Below are 22,080 nucleotides of genomic sequence, written 5' to 3'. Positions count from 1 at the left end.
AGAAGACGAAGAGGGCAATTATGAAGAAGCTCAAAACGAGAGCACATCAGATCGGTTAGAACAAGATTCAAGTCCCACTGAGGCATCACGAAAGGAACAGGAGGGACATGTGCGTGATGCCTTTCAAGAATCTATTTACATTGGGGACTTTAAAAGAGAAGGCTGATCAGGAAGCCACAAGGCGGCTGAAATGGCTGAGAGATCGCCTGTGATAGTGCCCAGAGCAGAGCCCTGTTGGGCCAAAGAAAGCAGAAATAGGAGAACCTCTTAAAGAGGGGCAGAAAGGGGATCCACAACCTTTGCTGTGCACCATGCCACAAATTTGTACCACCTACAGGCATATACAGTCTTTGTGGAGGGGTGCCTGGCAGCCAGAATGACAGATCAGGAGGCAAGTCAAATGGCATCAACAGCCAGGTTCGGGTGGAGGACCGTCCCCTGCTGCTGCAACAGAAGGTCCTCCTGAAGAGGCAATCGTATCGGGGGGGATCGATTGACGTACTGAGTAGCTCGGGATACCAGTATCGTTGTGCCCAGTCCGGAGCCACAAGGATGACATGGGCCCAGTCCCGCTTGATCTTCAGCACTCTGGGCAGAAGTGGTATAGGCGGAAAGGCGTACAACAGACCACAACTCCGCTCGCGATGAAAAGCGCCGCCTAGCGAGTGCCGCCTTGTAAATTCCAACCCGCAGAACTGAGGACATTGCGCATTTGCTTCGGTGGCGAATAGATCCAACCAAGGATCCACCCACTGCAGAAAGAGACCTTGCGCCACGTCAGAGTTCAGACGCCATTCGTGATCCATCATGCACAGACGGCTGAGTTCGTCCGCCCTGGCGTTCAGAGAACCTGCCAGGTGTTGAACCACCAAGGTAACTGCTTGCATGTCCAGAGGTGCAGAGCCTCCCGAAATAGGGTCCACGACCCTACCCCACCCTGTTTGTTGCAATACCACATGGCGATGGATTTGTCCGTGAACACCTGCACTACACTTCCCCGGACAGAGGGAAGGAATGCCTTTAGTGTAAGTCGGATCACCCACAGCTCCAGAAGGTCGATATGGAGCTAGGACTCCGCCGGAGACCAGAGGTCTCAGATTTCCACTTCTCCGATGTGGCCGCCTCATCCCAGGAGGGACGCATCCATCACCACTGTGTGTTCTGGTTGGGGAAGGGAGAGGGATCTGCCATTGACCCAATCGCGATTCATGAGCCACCACTGCAGCTGTAACGCAGTGCCCTCCGAGATCAGGACGTGGTAAGACAGTTTGCCCTGATGCTGTGCCCACTGGAACTTCAGGTCCCACTGCAGAGCCCACATCCGCCACCTGGTGTGATGTACCAGCAGGAGGCCATCAGCCCCAGGAGCCATAAGGTCATCCTGACCGAAACTCGGGATAAAGGCTGAATGATCGGAATCAGAGCCTGAATATCCCGAACCCGCTACTCGGGAGGATAAACCAGAAACTGCGCCGAGTCCAGAACCGCTCCGATGAAGAGGAGCTTTTGAGAGGGAATCGGTTGCGACTTCGGCACGTTGATTGAGAACCCTAGCAAATGCAGGAGGTCAGCCGTAGTCTGGAGGTGGTTGGTTGTTGAAGGTGGGCTCGCCCCAGACAGTCGTCGAGAAAGGGAAAGACTGGAATCCCTGATCTGCGCAGATGAGCTGCGACCACCGCAATCACTTTCGTGAACACCCCCGAGGGGCACTGGTAAGGCCGAAGGGGAGCACGGTAAACTAAAAGCGCTTGTGGCCTACTGTGAACCGCAAGTAGCGCTGGCAGGACGGGTATGTGGAAATATGCGTCCTGCAAGTCCAATGCCACCATCCAGTCTCCAGGGTCTATGGCAGCCAGAACCCAAGCCAAAGTTAGCATCTTGAACTTCTCCTTCCGGAGGAAGCCGTTGACGCTCCTGAGGTCCAAGATGGGACGCAGGCCCCCTTTGTCATTCTTGGGAACCCGAAAGTAGTGGGAACCACCACCACGTCCTACTTCTGGCCCAGGAAGGGGCGCACAATGGCCCCCTTGGCCAAGAGGGCCATAACTTCCTCCTGAAGAAGTTTCAAGTGATCCGACATGCGGTGGCACGGCTGGAGGGGTTCCCCTCAAAGGGGAGGGAGTAGCCCCTTCGGACGATTTGCAGCACCCACCTGTCCAAAGTGATGGTACGCCAGTGGAGTAGGTGATGGCAAACCCTGCCTCCTACTGGCATCGAATGGGCCTGAAAGCTCGGACTAGGAAGGCTTTGAGGCGAATGCTGCAGGAGTGGATGTGGACTGACCTTGCCGTTGTCCCCCTGACATGCCACAGCGGTTACCACGTCTGCGACCATATTGAGGTTGGTTTTGTGGCCTGTGGCTAAATGAACGCGTGGGGGCGCCCCTTCCAGTCTGCTGGCATTGGGCAGATAGGCCCAAGGAGTTGGCCGTAGCCCGGAGTCCTTGAAACGCTCAAACGCACTGTCTGCTTTGTCACCAAACAGGCGACGGCCATCAAAAGGCATGTCCATGAGCGTGTTTTGGACATCCCTTAAAAATTGTCAGGCCTCAGCCAGGCGTGGCCCCCCTCCCAGTCATCCGTGTCCTGATAAACAGGTTGAAATGACGGAGCCGGGTCATAGGTGAATTGCTACCCACCGACACCGGAGTTGGCACCGCTCCGTCGCCAGACCCAGACAGGGGCTGAAACCGGGGGCGGGGTCGTCAGAGGACGGCACCGGGAGCGACACCATAGGAGTCAGCGCCAGCGGAGGAGTCGTGAGTTCAACTGGCGTCGACCGGGATCCAGGCCTGGATCCCACGGGGGCCTGTGGCGTCGGGTCCGAAGTCAACGATGGCGCCGAAGCCGCTGGCTTGCTAGGGCCCCCAGTCTGAGGAAAGTGAGTCCTCATGGCCACAAGGAAACCACCAACCTCCTCCGGTATCGCATGCAGTCCAGGGACCGGAGAGTATGGGACCGGATGAGATGCGACCGTCTAGACGCCTGCGGTTCTGGGGGAGCGGGTGGTGCCACCCAAACCCTCAGCAGAGTCGCACGACCGGAGAGGGGAGGCAGAAGAACGATGTAGCTTCTTCGACTTCTTCTTAGAGTGCCTCGGCTTACTCGAGTGCGAGGACTTTGAGCTGACGAACGGTGATGGCTCCAGCACCAGTCCCTCGACCGGGACCTTGAGCGCCGCGTAGCTGACTGCCAGATCTCAAGGAGCTTGCAGGACTGCTCCCGCATAGCCTTCGACGTCAAGGCCCGGCAGTTGGGGCACGACTTGTCGTCGTGGTCAGTCCCTAGGCAGTAGAGACTGGCAATGGGGGGGGGGGGGGTCGGTAACCGACACCAGTCGGTGAACGACGTCACATGGTTTAAAGCCGGGCATCCCTACCGGCACCAGAAGTCGAAGCTCGAAAAGCGATAGTCAAAAAGACCAAAAAGTGACTAAGGGTACTAGCTCTTCCCGGATCTGCGCTTGCTGGCGCGGAAGAACTCACGTCAGCGCACGAGTGCGGCGTCTAACTACTCCGACAACGTCATACCGACAGACGCGGAGCCGCAGATGACTCCTACTGATGCGCAGGGGTACTGCGGACGCAAACTTTCCGGAACCAGTCTGACGCCTGGGCATATTGTACGGTAAGGAATCTAACACTAATGTGTTTCTTTGATACATTTTACAACTCCCAAAAACCAGGAAAAGGACAGACTGTTTTAAATCAGTGTTTCCTTTAGTATAATGTTTTGTTTTTAATATATTCATTTGCATTTTATAAACAAAATAATCAAACATTAAGCACCCAAAGCTGCGTTTCCAAAATGCATATTATACACAGTAGAAAGCGCGCAACATCCAAGACATTAAAAGCAATAAAGGAATCAGGAAGGGGAGGAAAAACTCCAGCAATACACATCTAATCAATGACTACATTTCTCAACAAGGCAGATCAAGGAGCCCCTGGTACACAACGAGTGCCAGTTTATCCAAACATCTCCGGCACCGCATCCACAATTTATAGTACCAAGTCAACAACCTGAAGCAGCTCTTCGCCACACTCCCAAAGCCATCGGTGCCGCCAGCAGCAGCCTACCTGAACTAGCATGTTAAACACACACACACCCACAGACATATATATATATATATATATATATATATATATATATACACACACACATATATATATATATACACACACACACACACACACACACACACACACATACATCCACACACACACACACACACACACACACACACACAAAGGGAAGTGCATCTGGGCCCTTTAGAGCATGTAGGTTGGGTGATCCTGTGTAACAAACAGCCAGTCATTGATGGGTATCAGGTGTGATACCCAATAAAAAACCAGAATATCCGATATGGATAACCACCCCCCCCCCCCGCTATTCTAAGAGTTCAGGCTGGAGAGTCTGCAGTGCCAATCTGAGGTGCTTTCTATTCTATAGTACCAGCCGCACCACTATCAATTTTATTGAACATCTCCTTCGGGATTGTAGATTATGTATTCTGCAGGCAATATATCCCTTTAGTAGAATCTCAAACTTGGGTTAGGGAGTCGGGCGCTTACTGAAGCTTACCAGTGAAACCTAACTTCCAACAAATTTAAAACACTTGCTTTACCCAATTACAGAATGGCAGAGATGCTGCTAGCTTTGCACTGTGCTGTCGAGGGTACATACCAAGAAGGCACTGCTAGACTAATATGAAGAAAATGTGGTTTTAGGAATAGTATTGAAGCCCACATTAGGGAGACTTCAAAACACTGATCAGAATGACTGAAAAGAGCTGGAAGGACAGAACTATGGAACTTCATTCGTATTCGACCCTGAATGTCTGCAGGCATGGTCACCAGCCCTGAATAGATTACATAAAATAGGTTGGCACACTTAAAATGCCTCTCCTTTCAGAACAGCTTATAAATAAAACATTAACTGGGTAAAACAGCAAGTCAATTCTCACCTTCATATAAAAAAAAACCTCTTGATTTGGCCAGATAGACAGAAGCCTCAATTCACGAGAAAGCCGACACTCACTAAGGAAGTAAGCTACCCCAACATTCCAGTAATGCAATAGTACTACATTAAGGATCACAGTCACTTGCCACATGCACTTTGTTTTTCTATTTTTTTTGTCTAAAGCAATTTGCTTATTGTACTGAATTATTGGACAGCAGACTTATGTTGGTTGGCTACTGGCTGACGGACAACCAAGATACCATGGGGTGACATGTCCAGCTGCAATATCTTTCACAGGCAGGTCACACTGAACAGATTTTTTAAACAAACTTTTTGGACTAATCATGAAGAGGAAAAAAAGTTAATGACCATTGAATAGCTATTGTTTCAGACCTCCCTCAATCATTGTATGTGGTTCTCCACATTCTTGAATGGACCAACCGTAATACGTAATAAAGATGCAGACGGCCCACCTGCGGCCAGCCCCTCTTGCCAAATTCCATGCAGCACCACCATTGGATACAGGCTATGGCCCCAACTAAGCTTTTCCACCTCATATGAACTGTTAATGAGGAGAAAAGTGCTTGTTTTCCGCCCTGCTCCTCAAGTTCTAGAAAGTGGGCTGTTTGGCCAAAAGAAAGGGGGGAATTTTGTATTTACACGGCACAGGGACACAGTTCAGCACCAAATGAGCCAGATGCTGTTAGGAACTAGGCAGCACCTGGACCCTCGGTACAGGGCTGACACACACACACAACTGAGCCCCAACCAAGAACCTGAACAGTTTGGGATTAACCTTTGAAAAAATCTAAACCACATTAATCTCTGCACTCGTGTGAAGACAGCTCTGCACTCCAGCAAGGAGCCCAGAAACGCATCCTGCTCCTTGCTGGAAAACAAACACATTCAAGGAAACTAAACAACCTGATATTTCTGAACACTAAACACCAAAGAGTTCCAACTGGTGTGACTTTTGTTGATACCACCACTTATTTTTCAAAATGCCTTGCAGGGGTCAATGGGTAAAACCAGAATGTATTCATATTTGAGAGAGAAAGTTCTGAAACTTCCACCAGCCAGCGCTTCCACACTTCTACCAATAAAAACAGTACCTCCAGTTTAGGAGGACACCAACAGGTTAAATATGTGACTTTGTTAATGAGGTTTTAATAGGGTCCCAATTTTTGACTTATGTACACGTGGGGTACTGTTTTTATCAGGAAAAATTTAGGAACATTACATCGTAGGACCTTTGCAGTTTTCCTGAAATTCTAGACTTCCAGCACCCTAAAATGAAAATTGCTGTTTAAGCCAAACACTGACATTTGTAGAGAATTGGTGAAAGCTACATCACTGAGTCGAGGTCTCCAGTTGTCAAAAATGTATGAATTTGGAGGTTCCCCGAGGTGCTGGCAAACTCTCCTCCCAAATGCCACAGAGCTCTCCTTACAAACTCACCCATAAAAAAAAAAATTCCCTTGTGTCTCATGAGGGAATCCCTGCTAAAACCAATGGAGGCCAAGAATGCTACCACACAATCATGCAAGTTCATGAACAGTAAACATACAAGCATACAAGCATACAAGCATACAAGCATCTCCTTGGAGGAAACGCCATGCGAAGAGGAAAAACGAGGGGACGAGCCAAGTCATAAGGAAAATGCTACTTACCAGTATGCATCTTTTCTTGGCATGTAGAGCTGCAGAGTTGCACACTGTGCATAGATCGCCACCTAGTGTTGGGCTCGGATGTTTGCAGTTAGTTGTTGTCCTGAAAAGTTCTTTGCAAGTCACGAGGTAGGTGACTCCTCCTTTGGACCACATTGCACATGGGCATCGGCTCCATCCCCAGATTGCTTCTCGCCATTAGGGAAATGGAGCTTTGCAAGAAAAAGGAAGGATGCCCATGTATTTGTATCAAATTAAGATAATACTGGAACAGACAAGGGTAGCTGGGTGGGCATGTAGAGCTGCAGAGTTGCACACGCCAAGAACAGATGCAAACTTTCAAGTAGCATTTTCCGTTCGAGGCATATGAGCTGCAGATTGCACACTGTGCATAGATTGTATAGTAGTACCCACTCTTCGCGGCGACCACCACCCCTCTCTATTGCAGTAGTTTGGAATAATGTTTTGAGAACAGCCTGGCCCACATTAGCTTGTTTTGTTTGCACATCTACAAAATAGTGTTTTGTGAATGTGTGCGGTGTAGACTTATGTAGCTGCTCTGCAGATGTCATCTAGGGGAATGTTCACTAAAAATGCAATTGAAGCCCCTATCTTTCTTGTAGAGTGGGCTTTAGGAGGAACAGATAGCATACGTTTAGCTTTGTGGTAACAAATCTGTATGCATTTGACAATCCATCTGGCTATCCCAGATTTTGAAATGGGATTACCCTTGTGTGGTGGTGAGACACAAAAAGTTGTTTTGTCTTATGAAAGGGTTGTGTCCTTTCTATGTAGTATAGCAACGCTCTTTTGCCATCTAATTTGTGAAGAGCTCTTTCTGCAACTGACTGGTTGCGAGAAGAAAACAGGCAGTTCCACAGATTGATTGAGATGGAATGGAGAAGGAGTAGTTTCTGTCCTGTAACTCCAGTTCTGTAGTAGGGGTATCTCTGTTATAGTCATAATCTAGTCAATAGTCCCGCCCATGTGCGTGGACCCCGGAGCAATCAAAAAATAATCTCTTACAGTGTCACAAAATGCAGAAATGCATAGACACAAGAGAGAATTTAAAGACAGATAATGCAGCCTAAAAGGCTACACTGTCCAGTACTTCAACTAGAAATTCCACCCAAAAAATCCACAAAACAGCAAAAGCCTGTACAGATTTCCATTGCTTTACCAGCAAAATCCCTCAGGAATGATAGAGAGAAGAACCTGGACAGACAAGCCCCATAGGCTGCCATCATGTGGCTCAGAACAGGATACTGTGCCTTTAAGAGAAATTTCCAGAACATCACAGTATCCCAGAATGCCCTGCAGGTCCCAGTTACTTTCAGTTCTTTTTGAAGGCGTAACACACCAGACCTGTAGCATTCCGTACATAAATATCTCTCTCCACCGGTGAGGAGGGCGGGCGCTTATGACTATAACAGAGATACCCCTACTACAGAACTGGAGTTACAGGACAGAAACTACTCCTTCTGTAGTAGGGGATCTGTGTATAGTCATAATCTAGTGAATAGAATGGCAAGCCCATCCCCACACCAAGCGGCGGTGGAGAAAAAAGAAATAACGCCACTATTGTGCGAACAGATTCCGCAGCGAAGCCTGCCCAACCTGAGCGTCTGCCCTGGCATCAGCGTCCAGGCAGTAATGCTTAGCAAATGTATGGACCGACTTCCAAGTGGCCGCCTTGCAGATCTCTGCAATGGGAACATTACGAAGCATAGCTGTCGTGGCAGCTTTGCCCCTGGTGGAATGAGCCTTAGGTTTGCCCCCTAAGGTCTTATTAGCTTTGTAGTAACACAATTGTATACAGGACACAATCCACCTCGAGATGGACTGTTTAGAGGTAGCAAGACCTGTCCTGACTGATCCATAATTGATGAACAATTGGTCTGACCTACGAATATCTTTGGTTTTATCCAGATAAAATGTCAGCACCCTCCTAACATCCAGGGAATGCAAAGACCTTTCCGCTGGAGATGAAGGATTCTGAAAGAACGTAGGTAAAGTTATAGTCTGGTTGATATGAAAATCAGAAATAACCTTGGGAAGAAACTTAGGGTGAGCACATAACCTTAGCAGCATGAAATACAGTGTAAGGTTCTTGGCAACACAACGCCTGAATTTCACTCACCCTGCGGGCCGATGTAATGGCCACGAGGAACGCCGCCTTCCAGGACAGGTGCTGCAGCGAAGCCTTATGAATAGGTTCAAAAGGCTCCTTCATCAGCCTGGACAGCACCACATTCAAGTCCCATGAAGGCGAAGGAAGCCTGACAGGAGGGAATACTTTCTTCAAGCCTTTCTAGAAAGTCTTTGATCACAGGGATCTGGAAGAAGGAAGTCTGTGAAGGGGATTTCCTGTAGGCAGTCAAAGCAGCCAGATGGACCTTAATGGAATGGACATTAAGGCCAGACTGCACCAGATGTAACAGATATGGAAGGATGACATCCTCCTTGCATGACGTAGGGTCATAGTTTAGACTTGCACCAGATGCAAAACCTCTTCCACTTCTAAGCATAAGAAGTCCTAGTGGAAGGTCGCTTAGCCTCCTTCAGTATGTCCATACAATCCTCTGGGAGATTCAGATGGCCATATTGCACTATTTCAGGAGCCATGCCGCCAAACTCAAAGACGAGAGGTTGGGGTGCACCATCCGCCCCCCGAACTTCGTGAGAAGGTCCGGCCTGCACGGCAGCTTCATGTGAGGAAGGAGAGACCGGTGAAGCAGGTCCGTGAACCACCACTGTCTGGGCCATTCCGGGGCAATCAGAATCATCCTCGCCCTGGACTGGGACAGCTTGATGAGAACCGTCGGAATCAGGGGAATGGGTGTAAAAGCATACAGAAAGCTGTTCGACCAGTTGATCCATAACGCGTTCCCCAGCGTCCCCGGCTGGAAGTACCTGGAGGCGAAGCCTCAGCATTTGCTGTTTGGCGGTGGCGAACCGATCTACGTCTGGAGTTCCCCACCTTGCGAAGACTTCTCCTAGTACTTCGTCGTTTATGACCCATTCGTGGTTTTCCTGAATCAGTCTGCTCAGTTCGTCTGCCTGAACATTCTGCACACCTGGCAGATGGGTGGCCGTTAGACAGTCCTCGAGCCAGAAGCCAGTGCCAGATCGCCTGCGCCTCCTGGGACAGAGTGCGTGATCTCTAGCCCCCCTGCTTGTTGAGGTAATACATCGTTGTCGTGTTGTCCGTCTGAACAAGCAGAGAGTCGGTCTGAAAGGACGGATGAAAGGCCTTCAGTGCCAAGTGAACAGGTCTGAGTTCCAGGAAATTGATGTGGTACGTGGACTCCGTCGGGGACCACGTCCCTTGAATCTGTAGGTCTCCGGAGTGCGCTCCCCAGCCTTGGAGAGAAGCATCCGTCACGATAGTCTGTGTGGGAATGTCCTTGTGGAAGGGAACCCCTCTGAGGAGATTCTCCTTCGAGCACCACCACTTCAGAGACTGAAGAGCATGTATAGACAGTCGTATCTTGTCGTCCCAAGATCCTCTCCTCTGGTCCCACTGATCTTCCAAGCACTCCTGCAGCGGTCTCATGTGCAGCCGCGCATGTGGCGTCAGGAAGATACACGAGGCCATCGATCCCAGCAGAGAAGACACCGTCCTCACGGTCGTGGATGGAGTGGACATGAGAGCCTGAGCCTTCCGAAGGAGTGATAAACGTCGCTCTTTCGAAGGAGACACGCTTGCTGACAGCGTATTGATGGAGGCTCCCAAGTACTGGATGCACTGGACCGGAGTCGGGACAGACTTGGACATGTTGATGTGCAACCCCAGCTTGTTCAAGAGAACGCACGTCTTCTGGAAGTGTGCTTGAGCTTCCGAGAAGGAGGAGGCCTTGATCAACCAATCGTCCAGGTACGGGTAGACAAACACCTTGTTCTTCCTCAGGTGTGCCGCTACCATTGCCATGCATTTTGAGAACGTCCTGGGCGCAGACTTCAGCCCGAATGGAAGCACCGAGTACTGATAGTGATTGGTGCCGACTTGAAATCGCAGAAACTTCCTGTGTTTGCATGCAATGGGCACATGGAAGTATGCATCCTGTAGATCTATGGCACACATCCAATCTCCTCGTTGCAGCTGAGGGTAGATCTGATGAAACTACAGCATGCAAAACTTCTCTGCGAATCCACTTGTTTGCCTGTCGCAAGTCCAGAATGGGCCTGAACTCATTCTTGTCCTTCTTGCGGACCAGAAAGAACCGAGAGTAAAGACCTCTTCTTCTTTGAGACAGAGGTACGTCTTCTATCGCCCTTTTCCTTAACAGGATGTCGGCCTCCGCCTGGAGCTCGCGCAGTTGATCCTGCGAGCTGACCGGAGGAATCGATGGAGGCGGGCTGGTGAACCGAAGACTGTATCCATTGCAAACAATATTCAGCACCCACTTGTCCTGAGTAATTTTTCTCTACTCTGCCAGAAAAAATTGAACGCTTCCCCCCACCGGAGCGGGTAACGGATGAAGGGGAAGTAACCGCTCAGGGTCGAGACCCGGCCGTGCCCTTGGTCGCGGTAGAGGACTGCTGTCCACCTCTAACGTTTTTGGAAGGGTCTTCTGTATTGCTGCCGTTGTTGCTGCTTTTGCCCAGAAGACTGCCCTCTTCCTCTACCCTGCGACCCGAACCGTCGTTGGAACTGGCGGTAGGGTTTCTTGTCCTTGGGCTTCTCCAAGCCCACAGCCGTCAGGGTTTCGGCTTCGGCCTTCATCCGGGCCATTTCGTCATCTGCATGTTTCCCGAATAAAGTCGCGCCGGAAAACAGCAGATTAGCCACTCGCTGCTGCGCCTCAGGCTTGAGCGACGTAAGCCGGAGCCAAGCATGGCGTCGCTGATTGGTACCGTGGCAGTATCCATGCGCAGCCAACAGGGAAATGTCCGCCGCAGCGCTGATGGCTTGGTTAGAGACCAGCATCCCTTCCTGGACGATTTCCATGAAGTCCTCTTTCCTGTCACGCGGGACAAGGTCCGCGAATTGTTCCATGGAATACCACAGCGCACGGTCGTACCGCCCCAGTAACGCCGAGTCGCTGGAGGCCTTCATCGTCGTGGAAGACTTCCCACGCGCCTTCCTTCCAGCCGAGTCAATCCAGCGGCTCTCCTTATCCGGAGGCACAGTGGAGGACGGGGAGGTAGCATGTAGTTTCCTAGCGGCCGTCACAATCACCGAATCGGGCACTGGATCCATCCGTAGGAAGGCTGGGTCAGAGTCTGGCGCCCTGTACTTCTTGAGAAGCCTGGAGGGAGCGGCTTTCACCACCGCTGGCGTAAGGAAGAGCTGTTCTGCAGGCTCAACCAGTCCTGGCACCAAAGGCAGTAGAGGGCGAGACAGGTGCTTCTTGTGCAAAGTCTCGAAGATCACGGACGTCGTAGGTGTAGGAGCCGTCACCTTGATCCCCAACTTCGCCACCCCCCTCAGGAGAACCTCCTGGAACGTGCCAATGTCATCTATCGGAGACACCCTCGTCTCCGGTGAGTCCGACAATGTAGGCGAATATGAACGGGTCCTAGAGGTTGAACGGGACCTGGACCTATGCCTCCTATGGCGATGTCTGGATCTAGTGGAGGACCTGTGTCTACTCCTAGATCTGTCTCTCTTCCTTGAGCGAGACCTCGATCTCCTGGGTCTGGGACGTTCTGCCGCCTTCCCGGGACGGACGTCTTGGGCTTAGGAGTGTCCTTTGACTTAGGAGTCTTCTTCGGAGGTGTCGGAAGCCTGGGCAATGACACCGATCTCGGTGGAACCGGAGGGGGAGCAACAGGCACCAGGGCCCGTGGTCCCGATGGAAGAGGAGGCAATGGAGGAGGGGTTGGAGCTCTCGGAGGAGGACCTCTAGGCAAAGGAGGAGGTGTAATAGACTTCTTCGGGGTATACACCTCCGAGTACAACGATCCCGGTGACCCACCATCCTTTCCGGACTGAGGGGAGGCCCCCACAGTCCTCGGTCTGCCCGCACGACCCCTTGACGTCGAAGAACGGTGTCCAGACGTCGAGCGTGACCCCCCTCGACGTCGAGCGTCCCTTCGGCGTCGACCGTTTCACACGCCTCGGCGTCGACCGGCTTCTATGCCTCGACGTCGAACCTGACCAGATTGACGATCCTCTATGCCTCGACGGCGATCGCTTGCGCCTACACGGCGACCTCGACCGCCTAGACGGCGACCTCTTCGACCGCCTCGACGGCGACCTCTTCTGCCTCAACGGTGATCTCTTCCGCTTCGACGGCGGCCTCGACGATGAGGATCCCGACGACGACGATGTCCCCGTCCTTGACGGCGAACGGCGGTGTCGCCTCGATGGCGAGCGCCGACGCCGGGTCCTTAGACGCCGTCCAATAGACGCATACGGCGACGACGATGAAATAGTCACTGGGTTCGACGGCGGCCTGTGCAAGCTCCGACGGGCGACGTTTGACCCAGAGCCCTGGGGAGACCGGGAACTGGCCGTGGACCTTCCTCTCGACGTGGTCGGAGCCACCGACCCAGACGGAGATTTAGGATGTTTGCTGGACTTCCTGCCCCTGGGGAGCCCCCCAGAGGCCTCAGCATGGGCAGATGAAGCCCCACCAGACCCACCTTGAGCCTTCAGCCTCCTTTCCTCGAGGACCTGAAGTCTGATCTTCATCCTGTCCTTCAAGGTCCTGCCAGAGAAGCCTTTACAGATCTCACACTCCTCTGGAACATGGGAAGAGGGCAGGCAGAGGATACACACCTCATGAGGGTCTGACTTAGCCATCTTCCTGGAGCACTCAGGGCATTTGTCGAATGAAGGCATAGTCGACATAAAAAGAGTGCAAACACCAAGAAGAAAAGTCACAAAGTACTTAGAAAGTACTTCAAATCGAATTTGCAGTGAAAAAACACTAATAAACCCTAAAAAGGGAGAGCTCAATGCTCCAGGATCCTGCTTGCAGGAGCCGGAAAAAAGAACTGAAAGTAACTGGGACCTGCAGGGCATTCTGGGATACTGTGATGTTCTGGAAAGTTCTCTTAAAGACACAGTATCCTGTTCTGAGCCACATAATGGCAGCCTATGGGGCTTGTCTGTCCAGGTTCTTCTCTATCATTCCTGAGGGATTTTGCTGGTAAAGCAATGGAAATCTGTACAGGCTTTTGCTGTTTTGTGGATTTTTTTGGTGGAATTTCTAGTTGAAGTACTGGACAGTGTAGCCTTTTAGGCAGCATGATCAGTCTTTAAATTCTCTTAAGTGTCTATGCATTTCTGCATTTTTTGACACTAAGATTTTTTGATTGCTCCGGGGTCCACGCACATGGGCGGGACTATTCACAAGATTATGACTATACACAGATCCCCTACTACAGAAATGACTTTGGGCAGGAATTTCGGATTAGTACGCAGAACTACCTTATTTTGATGCATTTACAAGACGGGTTCTTGAATGGTTAGTGCTTGTAGTTCACTAACTCTCCACAGAGAAGTAATAGCTACTATGAACGCAACTTTCCATGTTAAAAAATTGTAATTCACATCTATGTAAGGGTTCGAAGGGAGGTCACATTAACCGTGTGAGAACAACGTTTAAATTCCACACAGGTGAAGGTGGTACTCTGGGAGGGATTATTCTTTTAAGGACTTCCATAAAGGCTTTAATAGAAGGCACTCTGAACAGAGATAGATGCTGTCCGTTTTGCAGATATGCTGCTATTGCAGCAAGATCTAGTCTAATATACGTATAGGCTAAGTTACATCTTTGGAGATGTAGTAAGTATCCTATGATGTGTTGAATAGATACATCTAGGGGATTAATATTGTTGTTGTGACAATTACAAATAGTTTCCACTTGCCTGAATAACATGCCCTAGTGGTAGGACGTCTAGCTTCTTTAATGACATTCATGCAGTCTGAAGGAAGGTTTAGATATCCAAATTCTAGGAATTCAGGAGTTTAGATATCCAAATTCTAGGAATTCAGGAGCCAGATCGCAAGGTTGAGCTGAGCTGGGTCCGGGTGTCTGATCTCTCCACGGTTCCGTGTTAAGAGGTGTGGAGACAGGTGCAATTTTTGGTGCAGTACTACAGACCGTTGTAGCAGTGTGGTGTACCAAGGTTGTAAGGCCCACGTTGGAGCAACTAGGATGAGGGTCAGAGAATGCCGCTGTAGTTTGCGTACTACTAGTGGCATGAGTAGTAGAGGTGTAAAAGCGTACGCAAATCTGTTTGACCAATTCATCCATATCGCATTGCCTTTAGACAGTGCATATAAAGTTCCCACTCGTGGGTCTGTTGTATTTGACTACTTAACAGATCCACTATAGTATTTAGTACTCCCAGAACATGCTGGGCTAGAAGGAATAGGTTTTGAGGTATAGCCCACCTCCATATGTCCTGTGCTAGTTGAGAGTTGCAGGGAGTGTGCATCTCCCTGTTTCTGTATGTAATATATTGCTGTCATGTTGTCTTTGCGGCCTAACACAGCTTTGTTTGATACTTGCTTCTGGAAAGCTTTTAGTGCTGGGGTGGAGGGGTGGAAAGTCATTGGGTAGGGGTAGAGGCAGAGCGGGAGGTGGTGTTTTTGCCTCAGCCTTTGTTGTTGTTACCCCTGTAATCCCCTCTCTGGTAGCCCTTCGTGAATGTGGATTGGCCAGGGGTTTTGTAGGAAGCGGAGGGACTCTGAAGAGTAGCCTCTTGTGTTGCCCCTGTATGATGGACGAAAAGAGCATCTGGGAGCTTGCTGCTGCAAGGCTCACATAGATTTTGCAGTATCTGCGTCTTCCTTCTAAAGACACGTCAACATTTCGGCCAAATAAAATGTGTCTCATCAAATGGCTGATTAAGGATGGAGTTTTGTACCGCAGGTTTAAAACCTGAAATACGTAGCCAGGCATGTCTATGTAGCAAGGTGCTGGTATGGATTGCAATATCTGCGGCATCTAGGGCACAACGAATGGAGGTATTAGTAATATTTTTACCTTCCTGTATAAGTTAATTAGCCCGGTTTTTGTATTGGCCCGGTAGGTGCTGCATTATGGACTCTAGTTCATCATAATGTGCCCAGTCATATCTTGCCAGCAACGCTTGGGTGTTGGCAATGCGCAAGATGTTAGCTGCTTGCGCCCCTGTGCTCTTGCCGGATGAATCAAGGAGCTTAGATGCTTTGTCTGGTGGTGAGGCCTCACCTGATGTCTGGGAATTAGCACGTTTACATGCATTAGACACTACTAAAGAATCTAATTGTGCTGGACCTTTAAAAAACTGGATCTGCAGGGGCAGCTTTAGATTTCTCCTCAATGCGAGGATTGAGGACCCTAGCCCTGACAGGATCCTTAAAAACCTCTGTTGCGTGCTTGATGACACCCTTAAGCATTGGCAAAATGGCAGTAGACCTTTGTGTTTCATCAAAAGTGTTTAATAGGAAGTCTTCCTCCACTGCATCGGTGTCTAAATCCACCCTATGATATTGTGCAGCCCTTTGGACTAGAAGGTTAAAACCTATAGTGTCCTCTGGTGGAGAAGGTCTGGAAGGGTATACATCATCTTGTGGGACGTAAGGCACATCAGGGGTGACGGAGGGGGGCTATTGGTCCCTGCTGGGTCATGTGCACCCCCACCTGTGTCATCAGAATCTGTGTCTACATCATTGTCTGGATTAGTAGATGGTGTAGGTGAGTGATATGGTGTAGGTGAGTGATGTGGTGGAGGAGGAGGTGTATGAGGAGGAACAGTATGGGAGGTGGTGGAGAGGTTGCAATGTCTCTTTGGAGGAGGAGGAGGTGGTGCTGGCACCTCAAGTGGTCTCTTCTTGGAGCAGAGTCAATGGTCCGGTTTTAGGATCCTTTACAAGAGTTTTTTCATGTGGATCCGGTGTAAAAAGTTCCTGAGTAGGGCAGAACCTTCGGCGTCGAAGTTTTCGGCTCCGTAGGTTTTTTCGGCACCGAGTCGGTAGCTGGCTTAGGAGTGGGCCCTTTTGAAATGTCTTTTACCGGAACATGTTTTTTCGGTTCTGGGTATTTTTCGGCTCCGATGCGTGTGAATCTGGAGCTTTGGTGGTTTTTTACTCAGCTCAGAGTACGGTTTAGGCATCGATGAGCCGCTACCAGTCTTCGGCACTGTGTGCTTAGGTGTCGGAGCAACGGTCGGCGTGGTAGAGAAAGATGGCTTCTTCGGTGTCGGTATTGGATTGGCACCAGGAATAGGCTGGCTCGAGCTGAAGGTTTAGTGGGCTTCTTTGCCGGGCCCGAAGGCAGGGCGTGGGAAGCAGTGTCTGTGTGCACCCGGGCCCGAAGGTGAGGGTGTGATCGAAGCCTTTTTTGTGGGTGTCGAGGAAGGGTTGGGGGTCGACTGTCTTACTTCCGACCAGTTGACCTGGAGTGATGTCCTTGATGTCAGAGTCTTCGGGATCTGAGGATCCGATACTCTCCTCGGCATGCTGGTGTTCTGGTACGTCGACGCCCTCTTCGTAAATGTCGTCTGGGATCGAAGCTGACGAGCAAGCCATAGTTCTTCGAGCTAGTCTGTCCCGAATAGTCTTGGAGTGGAATGAGTCACACGTCGAACAGTCTTTGGCCTCGTGCTCCAGTGAAAGGCAAATGTTGCACACCTCATGTAGGTCGGTGTGGGGAAACTTCGACCCACATGGAGGACACATCTTGAATGGCGTCCTTTCCATGAGCCAGAAAGTAAGGCCTAGGTCAGCCCGAAGGTATCGAAGAGGTAGAGAATCGAGTTGATGCGGAGTGCGATCGAAACAATACCGTCGAACTGTGTGAGGATTGCATGCCAAAGGAAATTTGGTTCCAAACCAAAGCCCAGAAAACACATCCGAGCCAGATGGCGGGAAAAAAAAAAATCTGGGGATTGAGCAGATGCCCATGCGCAATGTGGTCCAAAGGAGGATTCACCTACCTCGCGACTTCCAAAGAACTTTTCAGGACAAACTGCAAACATCCGGGCCCAACACTGGGTGCCGATCTATGCACAGTATGCAATCTGCAGCTCAGATGCCTCGAATATAGCCTTACTAAAGCACAAGTAAGGTACCTTCGGTAACGATATATCTGTAAGAAACAGTAGTTAGTATTAGATGCCTTAACTTAGAATATCCCAAGGCGTCAGACTGGATACGGAAATGTTTGCGTAGCAGTACCCTTGCGAGTCGGTAGACGTCGTCTGCGGCTCCGCATCAGTCGTTGGCGCCGGAACGACGTCGCCAGAGTACTTAGACGCCGTTCTTCCACGCTGTCAGTTCTTATACATAGCTTTTCCGCGCCAGAAACGCAGAGCCATGATAAAAACCAACACTGGTGCCATGAAACTAGGGTCCTGAAAGGGGGATGACCTTAACCCTAGATATCGGTTCGCAGAACGGGGAGGATGGGTGAGTCGGTAAGGAATCTAATACTAACTACTGTTTCTTACAGATATATCGTTACCGAAGGTAAGTAACTTGTGCATCTGAAAGAAACAGGTTAGTATTAGATTCCTTACCTTAGAATAGATACCCCAGCAATACCAACCCCGGTGGTGGATCTGCGAACCAATAATCACACCAGAAAGTCCTGGAGGACGGAACAGCCAAAGAAGCCATCCCTCTGGACTTGGCTGTCCAAGCAGTAGTGTCTTGCAAACGTGTGCAGCGAGACCCACGTAGCTGCCTGACATATGTCCTGCAAGGGGACTCCCCGGCCCAGGGCAGTAGTAGCCGCTGTGGCCCGAGTGGAATGAGCCCTCAGCCCAACAGGAGGCTCCTTTTTAGCCAAGGAGTAGCATACTTTGATGCACAAGACGACCCACCGAGAGATGGTCTGCTTGTGCACCGCCCGACCTTTCTTAGTGCCCACATAACCAACAAAGAGTTGGTCATCCACCCGGAACTGGAGAGTGCGATCCAAATAGAAGGAGAGCGCATGTTTTGGGTCCAGACGGTGGAGCCTCTTCCTCTTTCGAGGGATGCGGAGGTGGAAAGAAGGTGGGCAAAGTGATGGACTGTCCCATGTGGAAGGCTGTGTTAAGGAAGAGACCCTCTTTCCTGCCCAAGGTAGTCACAACGTTATCCGGATGGACAAAAAGGAAAGGAGGTTTAGAGGAAAGAGCCTGGAGCTCACTTACCCTCCTGGCAGAGGTGATGGCAACCAGGAAAGCAGTATTCAGAGTAAGAAGGCAGAGAGGACAGTTATGAAGTGGCTCAAAAAGGAGCGCACATCAAGAAAGTAAGTCAAAGGTTCAAGTCCCACTGGGGCATCACGAATGGAACAGGAGGAAACGTGTGATGCCCTTCAAAAACCTATTTACAATGGGGGACTTGAACAAAGATGGCTGATCAGGTAGCCTCAAGAAGGCTGAAAGGGCAGAAAGGTAGCCCTTGATAGTGCCCAGAGCAGAGCCCTACTGGGCAAAAGAAAGAAGGAAGAGGAGAACCTCAGAAAGGTGTGCAGAGAGAGGATCAACAGCCTTTGCTGTGCACAATGCCACAAATTTGTTCCACCTGCAGGCGTGTACCGACTTTGTGGAGGGACGCCTGGCTGCCAGAATCACAGTACAAACTTCAGGAAGCAAGTCAAATGGCCTCAACTGTTGCCACTCAATCTCCAAGCATGGAGGTGGAGATTGGACAGGTTAGGGTGGAGGACCGTCCCCTGCTGCTGCAACAGAAGGTCCTCCTGAAGAGGCAGACGAATTGGGGGGGGGAAATCGACAGACATACTGAGTAGCTTGGGATACCAGTACCTTCGTGCCCAGTCTGGAGCCACAAGGATAACTTGGACCCGGTCGCGCCTGATCTTCAGCACTCTGGGCAGAAGTGGTATAGGCGTACAATAGACCACAGCTCCACTCGCGACAAAAAGCGTCGCCGAGCGAGTGCCGCCTTGGAAATTCCAACGCGCAGAACGGATGACATTGCACGCTCTCTTCGGTGGCGAATAGATCTAACCAAGGCTCTCCCCACTGCTGAAAGAGGCCTTGCGCCACATCAGAGTTCAGATGCCATTCGTGATCCATCATGCACCGACGTCTGAGTTCGTCCACCCTGGCATCCAGAGAACCTGCCAGGTGTTGAACCACCAGGGTCATGCCCTGATGTTACAGCCACTGCCAGAGGCGCAGAGCCTCCTGGCATAGGGTCCACAACCCCACCCCGCCCTGTTTGTTGCAGTACCACATGGCGGTGGCGTGGTCTGTGAACACCTGCACTACACTCCCCCGGACAAAGGGGAGGAATGCATTCAGTGCAAGCCGGATCGCCCGCAGCTCCAGAAGGTTGATATGGAGTGGGACTCCGCCCGAGACCAGAGGCCTCTGATCTCAGCCTCTCCCATGTGCCCCCCCCGCCCTGGAGGGACGAGTCCGTCACAACTACGTGCTCCGGTTGGGGTAGGGAGAGGGATCTGCCGCTGACCCAATCGCGGTCCATGAGCCACCACTGCAACGGTTTTGCAGCGCCCTCCGAGATAAAGACCTGGTCAGACAAGTTGCCCTGATGGTGGGCCCACTGAAATGAATATGCTACTTACCAGTGTGCATCTGTTCTTGGCATGTAGGGCTGCTGACATTCATATCTATAGCATAGATCGCCGCCTAGTGTTGGGTCCGGATGATTGCACCTTGTTGTCCTGGAAGAATCTTTGAAGTATCACGAGATAGGTGGCTCCTCCCCTGGACTACAGTGCGCATGGGCATCGACTCCATCCTTAGATTGTTTTTAGCCATTGTGGCAAAGATGGAGTGCAATAGTGTAAACGATGACCATGTGTAAGAGTATGTGTAAGACGAAGAAGTATGCAACCGCTACAGGCGCCGGGGAGGAGGGCGGCGATATGAATGTCAGCAGTCCTACATGCCAAGAACAGATGCATACTGGTAAGTAGCATATTCAGTTCGAGGCATGTGGGCTGCTGAATTCATATCTATAGCATAGAATACATAGCAGTCCCTCCACTAACGGCGGCTGCCCGTGCCAGTTGCAGAAGCTTGAAAAAGTGTTCCAAGAACAGCCTGCCCTACAGCTGCCTGCTGCTTGGAATGTACGTCTACACAGTAATGCTTAGTGAATGTATGTGGTGTAGACCATGTGGCTGCTCTACATATGTCTTCCAAAGGAATATTGCCTAGGAACGCCATGGAGGCCCCCAACTTGCGAGTGGAGTGGGCCCTGGGGGGGGACCGTTAAAGTGCGCTTAGCTTTGTGATAGCAAATTTGAATGCACTTAACGATCCATCTGGCAATTCCTGCTTTTGAAATGGGGTTGCCTTTGTGCTGGGCTGAGAAGGCAACAAAGCTGTTGTGTCTTTCTGAAATCTTTTGTTCTGTCAATGTAGTACATTAACGCTCTTTTGACATCAAGAGTGTGGAGCATTCTTTCCGCTACTGTTTCAGGGTTTGGAAAGAATGCAGGCAGTTCTATGGTTTGATTGATATGAAACTCCGACACCACCTTGGGAAGAAACTTAGGGTTAGTGCGCAGCACAACCCTGTTGGAATGAATCTGAAGAAATGGCTCTTGTACAGTGAGCGCCTGCAGCTCACTGACTCTCCGTAGAGAAGTAATGGCAATGAGAAAAGCCACTTTCCATGTTAAGAATTGAATCTCACAGGAATGGAGAGGCTCAAAAGGTGGGCCCATCAACCTGGTGAGGCCGGGTCATAGAAGTAGAAAATCTCCCATAGACGTCAGATACGGCGCCGGTCCCGAATCGAGGGAGGGAATCGTGGACGGCGGCGACACCCTAGGGGCCGGGCGAGGTCGACCGGCGGCAACCTGGATCCAGATCCTGCGGGAGTCTGCGGCGTGAAGCACCTGATCCGCTGGTCCCAGATCTCCGGCGTCGCGTGCTGCCCAGGGACTGTCGGGTATGGAGGAGGTTGCGACGTCCGCGACTCCGGCGGAGCTGCATGGGCGCTGTCGCCTAAACCCCCGGACGCTTTGCGCGAGCGTGCCGGGGAGTCGGAAGAGCGATGACCGTCTCTTTGACTTCTTGTGCTTACCTGAGGAGCCTGAAGACTGGACGACTCGCAGGGCCATGTTGGCTCTGACCCCGCGACCGGACCCTCGACCTCGAGGTCCCGGTTTGCGAGGAGCGGCACGGGGTGACTGCCGGAGCTCGAGACGCTTAGCCTTAGACGTCAGAGCGACAGTCGGAACAGGCCTGGTCGTAGTGAACGAGGCCTAGGCAATGGAGACATCGGCGATAGAGGGGGGGGTGGCTGACATTAGTTGGTCGCAGTCGGCGCAGGGTTTGAACCCGGGCATCCCTACCGGCACCGTCTCAGTCATACAGACTTCGAAGTAGATCAAAAATGATCGAAAAAGTTTAGTCAAAAATTGACTAAGGGTACCACTTTTTCCAGATCGGTGCTTGCTGGCGTGGAAAAAAAGAGAAAAACTGACGTCAGCGCGCGAGGTCGGTGTCTAAGCACTTCGGCGACGTCATTCTGGCGCCCACGGAGCCGCAGACGACCCCTACCGACGCGCAAGGGTACT

General features: G+C 50.9%; 1 protein-coding gene across 1 annotated transcript in view; it reads right to left on the bottom strand.

Annotated features, from left to right (window-relative positions):
* The window catches only part of LOC144783415 (thioredoxin reductase 3-like), a 152,918-nt gene that overhangs the window by 51,247 nt on the left and 79,591 nt on the right, over nucleotides 1–22,080 (bottom strand). The window lies entirely within an intron of this gene.

This window comes from Lissotriton helveticus, chromosome 9 (assembly GCF_964261635.1).
Source record: "Lissotriton helveticus chromosome 9, aLisHel1.1, whole genome shotgun sequence".
Taxonomy (NCBI): domain Eukaryota; kingdom Metazoa; phylum Chordata; class Amphibia; order Caudata; family Salamandridae; genus Lissotriton; species Lissotriton helveticus.
The sequence above is the reverse complement of the archived record's forward strand: the minus strand, read 5'-3'. Positions and strand labels throughout refer to the sequence as shown.